Source organism: Macrosteles quadrilineatus, unplaced genomic scaffold, assembly GCF_028750875.1.
Source record: "Macrosteles quadrilineatus isolate MER2022 unplaced genomic scaffold, UCM_ALF_1.0 Scaffold_3__2_contigs__length_128488019, whole genome shotgun sequence".
Classification (NCBI taxonomy): Eukaryota; Metazoa; Arthropoda; class Insecta; order Hemiptera; family Cicadellidae; genus Macrosteles; species Macrosteles quadrilineatus.
In genome coordinates, this window is record NW_026542596.1 from 123276021 (window position 1) to 123283271 (window position 7251).

Sequence of the window (7251 nt, forward strand, 5' to 3'; positions counted from 1 at the left end):
ATTGAATTGTCAATTGCGCTCATTGCTGGTTAAGTAACTCAATTAGGGATAACGATACGGTTTCAATTTATTTTTTGTAACTTGCAACAAAGTTAGCGGTTTACTTTGTCGCTCGTTATACCTTTTTTCGATATAACAACTTAAGGGACGCTTAGTTTTCTCCTTTTCTAACCATATACAGGGTGACAAAAAAGTCTGGAAACGGATTAATATCTTTTTAACTAAATCCGTTAGAAAAGTCAAACTTTTAACATCAACTTACATGTATAAAAACTACTTTTTCCAAGCATTTTCATGTTTTTACCTCCACCAGGGGACGACCCGTAAGGAGTAGGTACAAAATCTTTAATGTAAGCATAGGTTGATATGCACACTATTTTAAAGGTCTGGTCAAGTGGAGTTCATTGCCGGAAACCACATCTCAAAAGGTTCATTCGTTACAAAATGGTGGCATTTCAAAGTTCTTGTGGAATATATCTTTACAGGCCTTAATATTGGTAAATACTCGTATTAAACATTATCTTGAGAGCTGAAATTGTATTTTAAAGTCAACTAGCCCATAGACTAAGTTTATTCAATCTTCAAAACAAATTTAAACGGGTTTCAGATTTCCCGGCTTATTTTGACTATGAGTATTTACCATTACTAAGGCCTGTGCAGGTATATTCCACAAGAACTTTGAAATGCCGCCATTTTGTAACGAATGAACCTTTTTTGACGCGGTTTCCGGCAATAAACTCCACTTGACCAGACCTTTAAAATGATGTGCATATCAACCTATGCTTACATTAAAGATTATGTACCTACTCCTCGTGGGCCGTCCCCTGGTGAAGGTAAAAAAATGGTAATACTTGCAAAAAGTAGTTTTCATACATATAAGTTGATGTGAAAGGTTTGAATTTTCTAACGAATTTAGTTAAAAAGATATCAAGCCGTTTCCAGACTTTTTTGTCACCCTGTATAACACAATGGTGGCTTTTTATAAACAATCCATATGGCCAAGAAAACGTGTCTGTCTATTTCAAAAGAATGTGATGACAAAAATAATTTTTTTTCAAAGCCTATTGATTTGATCAGGACTATCAGACCCTCAGCAAAAACACTGCTAAAAGGTTAACATTTGTGGGGGCATCGAGCGGATTTAGATAGCATCATTTTGTTTAGTCTCTTATAAGTTAGGTAACTGTCAAATAATAAAGTTTTATAACGTATTAACCAGTTTTATATTAGGAATATATGTAATATTACCAAATCAATATTAAAAGAATAACAAACGTATGACAGTAACTATTTGTCAATTTTGTTTGCTAGTTTTGCGTTCTATCCTTAGCTTATGTTTTATTCATGGAATAATGTCTAACAAGATAGTATATGCCATTCCTTCACTCATATTTGGGTTAAAATACGCACATAGTGGCGTCCCCATCTTAAATAATTGATAATTGATAAAAATTCTATCATTTTCTAATATAATGTGCGTTATACTGTAACTCTATGGCCCCTATTAGCCGTGAGCAACATGTGGCGCAGCTAGTGGAGCCGCCGGTGGAGCCGTCGGTGGCCAACAGCGTTTTGGAACCTGGACACTAGTCGCGAGACACATTCGTAGCTCGCTCAAACCGCGGAATTCACCACAACACTCTAGTGTCAAACATGACTTTGCAGTTCGGAGCTCCTTCTTCTTGTTCTCCTGTAAAAAAAGAGTTGCGATTTCTTCTACTGCATCTACAATTACCACGTCACTATTGGCACTAGACATTGTTTTTTCAAAACTAAAGACAACTAAAAACGCTAATGAATGACACAAAAAGGAAAGAATACACTGTTAAAAAGGTCGCTGGTAAACAAAGTGAACATAAGTAACTAATCAATAGACCAACAAAATGGCGATGCACGTCTCAATTGACTCAAACCACGATGTAGACTGTGTGGCATGCTCCGTTTTCGCGTTTTTAACGCATGCGCGAGCAGTCAGTGGCGTCGCATGTTGCCCACGGCTAATAGGCTCCATATACTGCAATGCCCCCCGACTGCCTGGACACTAAAAACGGTCGCGACACATGTTGCCGGGCAAAATCACTCCCGGCAACACCTCGGGCAGCTTTTTCGGCGGCGCCACCGGTCTCCCCGCGGCTAATAGGCACCATTTGACTCTATGCCCCTCTACACGTCCGACACCGGCGGCTCCACTAGCTGCGCCACATGTTGCTCACGGCTAATAGGGGCCTTTAGTATACAATTCAAGTGTTTATATTAGGCCTATCTTAAAGATGATTACGATTAGATGAATAATTGCCAAGAGCCAAATTTGCAAAATGATCTCTGTAGTAAACGTAAAAGATTATAAAATACCTTAGATTCCTATTTTTTCGGAGAAGTGCCTTTCGGACAACTTGTTTTCTAAGCAATTCCGTGAGTTGCTATGGGCTAGGACCATGTCACAGGATGACCACTATTTCACCACGACTACGATTCAACAAGTTTTTCTAGCTAACCAACTAATTAATCTAGTTTGTAAGTTCGGTCGTGTTATCCATCCGCTCTCGGCCGTCCGTCCTGGTTTCACACCATAAACATTTCAATTCAAATCAGTCGACGTACGGTGTATAATCATTCATTAATTGGCGGGTTTCACGAAAGTTCTGTCCGGTGTGGTCTCTACCACTTTGGTCAACGGCAATCATTCTGTCATAATATGATTTATATAAAGATGTTGCTGTTGCTAAAACTCGCTTATCTCAATTAAGTGTGTGTTTCACATATGTGTTTTAATGAAACGTAATTCGGCTTTGAGTATTATTTTTAGAGCTTAAGATGTTAAGAGTACATCACCCGCATACTGAAAAGTTTAGTATTTGCTTTACTCTCGTGCTTGATTTAAATTTTTCAACGTGTAACCACTGGTTCATGCGTATTCATGAACATAATATGACATTTAAATTCCACTCAAATTTGAATAAAAGAATCTTACATTATGTTTTCCTTCTTTGTTGAATAAGTAACTATTCGATACAGCAGCTGTTTCGCGTCCTCTTATATGAAGCTCGGGAATAACAAATATAGTCCAGGTACCATTAGCGAATACCTACAGCCAGAGGCAGTCAACAATGTTTATCAAGTATGAGATCTAAAGTTTGCAAGTTTGCTGGTTATATGATGCTGTTAGAAGTGCATTTACGATCGCGATTATTGCAAGAACCGCATCCAAACGTCCAATCATCGTTTACGAGCTATATTATGTTGTAAACGTTGTGTAACATGCTGTGGTCGCAGACACAACAGTTTAGTTCTACACATACAATCTTTCAACTCATGTTAGCTCTACTTTAATACGTCACGTCTTGGAAAAATTGCATCGGAATAAACTAGATCCCTTTTTATTATCAACTAAAGCAGAAGATGTAGCTGCCCTATAAGAAGCCAGCCATTTAGTGTTTGTAATATATAATGGTTGGATGAATAAGGCTTGGCACTAATTTTATTATGTCCAACTGCTTAAGACAAAAGGGGAGTCTTGTGGTCTTGAAGCTAAAACATTGCAAAATATGTATGGATGGTTTGGCAATTATTTTTTAATACCCACTCTAGAGTCTACCGACAAGCACTGGAATGGAACCCTTAGCAGAAAGCCAGGTGGACCGAAGACAACTTGGATGACAATAAGCTACAAGAATAGGTCCAAACTTGGAACCAAATAGACCAATCGGCACCGAATTATTTTATCGTTACGCTACATCAAGACATCTTATATTTTAATACGGGATAAGGGAAAATATATCCTACAGCATGTTCAAATATTCTATACCAAAAATATCATAAAAAGTTGCCTCTCAATATTATAGGTTTACCCAACTCAAAATTACCAACTGGACCTGTCCGACCGAGGAAAAGACGTATTGATATAATTAGACGGTCGTGTCCACAAGGCCGGTGAAAAACTGACCATGGACCACCAAAACACCCGCATCTGAGGTGTCCAGGGCTAGTTTTTGCTGTGGCACGTTCCCTTATCATAGCGACAGATAATCATTTCGTCAAGGCTATTAAGACCATCAATTCTTATGCAGGTTTAATCATTATAATTCATTTGCATACTCGAGAAGCCGCTTGCCAATTAGAAGGACTGCACCGCGGAATGCATTGCATTTCATTTGGATTTGGGCAATAAACCCTTGTCCGTCCTTGGGTTTCTCTTCTTTATTCGGTTTATTTTTTAATTAAAAAGGAATGGGTACAGCTTCACGCAAGATCAAAGAGGCCTTGGGTGATTAGACGAGGAAGTGTTGGACGTTGAAGTGGCGATATTGATTTGGCAGGTTGACAAGACATGAACATTGTTGTCTGACAAGAAAAAATCTTTTACATAAATCATTGGATAAGGTAACGTTGAAGATTATTCGATTTGTAAATGTCTTCTGACAACATGCTCAAATTGCGGTCGTTAAGGACGTAATTAGAATTTACATTTTGACTGGATTAAAATGTAAGAAAATGTGAGATTTAACATATTTTGAGTTTTGAGTTGGCAGCTCTACAAGAATTACAGGGACTAATATCTTGACTAATCAGAATATGTTATAGACAATTTAGTTTTATGATTTGATTACTAAAAGTTCTCGGTGTGGCTTTTATTTTGTGATTCTTCAGCTTTGGCTGTATTTATGCCCTAGTATATGGTTATAAGTATTTTCTCACTTGAGGACAGGATCAGATTTTAGACCCCAAAACTTGATGAACACGTTGGGTTATTACTAATAAAGATGTGAAATGTCCAAAAAATCTCCGAAATAACAGTATTATATTTCAATCACGTTACAGGTAAACTACCCGATCACAGTGTTCTATATTATGTAGTGTGTAACAATTTGATTCTTCGTCAGCGATGTTTCAATAGTATGCTCCAGAAAATTTTTCGGACTTTTCAATTAATCAAATTGCAACAGAATAAAAGTTGCGTAGAACAAAAAGTCCCGAATCCAACCAATAAGCTGACAGTCTGAAACCATGTTGCTGTATCTTCATCTGCGTAGGAAGAAATCAAAAACTTCAACATTGTAAATCAAATGTCTGGAACACTCAAGAGTGTCAAATTCCTTCCTCGGTCCTGCCCACTTGGGTTTATAACCGCTATCCAAACAAGTGCTGTAAATCGGCCCGAAACTGGCGAATTTTGATACCAGATTAGCAACAAACACAGAGGACATAGGGTCGTTGCTCGGCAGAATGTTCTGCAGTAAGCCGCCCGCGCGTGTCATAAACCAGCGGCGGCGTAATCGGTGCTTTGGATGTGTCATGTCCACGACCCAATTCATTCACCGGGCAAAAACTAATTTCAAAGAATCCTTAACGGCGAGGTAAAAATTTTTATGGTGACGATAACATCGACCGAGTCGCCGAGCCGTATCGCCTTTGACATCATACTTTATGTCGTTCGCGAAAAACCGCGTACGTACGACGGGAATAACGCGGTACAAATTATCGAAACGTTTGGTAGCCCTGATTAGGCCATTAGTGGGGTCATACATTATTGAATCGAGAAAAAAGAGTGGATTCAGAAGCGGACCGAGAAATTCATGAATGAGGCGGCGCGTGAGAGGAGTAGTAATGCGAGGCTCATTCATCTCACCTATATACGTGGACAATGAGGATACGTACATCAATCAAGATGGCGTCAAGTGGCTGCATGGCTACTATGAACACCACACTGACATGTCTTACTCTCAGACCCGCCATCTGTCTTAGCGGATAAATTTAATAAAAAACCATTTTAGATGAAAAATGTAACACGTGAGTTTGCTCTCCGCATTACTAAACAGTTCATGCCTTTGATTACTCCTTTTTGCTTTATCAAACTTACTTTATGTAACTTGCAGATTTAGATTTAGGCATTTTGAAATCAAACCAGCAACCTTCAGGTTTGAAAGGGAGTCCTATAACCATTTGACTACCTTAACATATACTTCAAAAACATTTAGTGTTTTCAGTTCCAAATAACTTAATAGCTAATAAAAAAGTCTCTATGCTATGAAGCAAATCATTTACTATTTCTGTTTCTCAGCAAGTGGTGTTAACATTTTCACAACCCAGAATACGTTCATTTCATCTGCAGCCCACCAGTTGATGCTAATAAGTTCACTCATAAGGCTCTTAGCTGTCACAAAATTTCCAAATGTTATAACAACATTTTATTTGTACAAGTGAATCGCCATATTTCGTCCAGGTCTATTATCACAATATGATTTAGGTTAGATCAATACGACGCCGACACACCAAGATGCAAGGTGGAGGGTGTGTATTTCAAGGCAAAGATGAGAGTTGGACAGCTTTTTTACTCACTGAAATCAGCTGGTTCTTGGCCAGTAACATTGAGTAAAACTAAAGATTATGAATGGTCAATAATAAAACTTTATGACCAAGGACAAGTTAATACAGTCTCTTCTTATCAAAAAACTTCTTTTCTCAAGATAAACCCGGCGACCTTTTGATTACTTGGTGAGCTTTACTCTCTGCACCTTCTTCCTGATCCTCTGTTCAGTCACCATTCTGGTGTTTGGTGTTCCCCAAGGTTCTGTAAACGCCACAACACTGTTCACTATTCACTGCTGAGTTGCTGTCCTGGAGCTCGGGTTCCCACAGCCACAGCACTGTTCACTGTTCACCGCTGAGTTGCTGTCTCAGAGCGCGGGTTCCCACAGGCACAGCACTGTTCACTGTTCACCGCTGAATTGCTGTCCTGGAGCGCGGGTTCCCACAGCCACAGCACTGTTCACTGTTCACCGCTGAGTTGCTGCCCCGAAGCTCGGGTTCCCACAGCCACATCACTGTTCACTGTTCACCGTTGAGTTGCTGTCGTGGAGCTTGGGTTCCCACAGCCACAGCACTGTTCACTGTTCACCGCTGAGTTGCTGCCCCGGAGCTCGGGTTCCCACAGCCACATCACTGTTCACTGTTCACCGTTGAGTTGCTGTCGTGGAGCTTGGGTTCCCACACCCACATCACTGTTTACTGTTCACCGCTGAGTTGCTGCCCCGGAGCTCGGGTTCCCACAGCCACATCACTGTTCACTGTTCACCGTTGAGTTGCTGTCGTGGAGCTTGGGTTCCCACACCCACATCACTGTTTACTGTTCACCGCTGAGTTGCTGCCCCGGAGCTCGGGTTCCCACAGCCACATCACTGTTCACTGTTCACCGCTGAGTTGCTGCCTTGGAGCTCGGGTTCCCACAGCCTCAGTACTGTTTACTGTTCACCG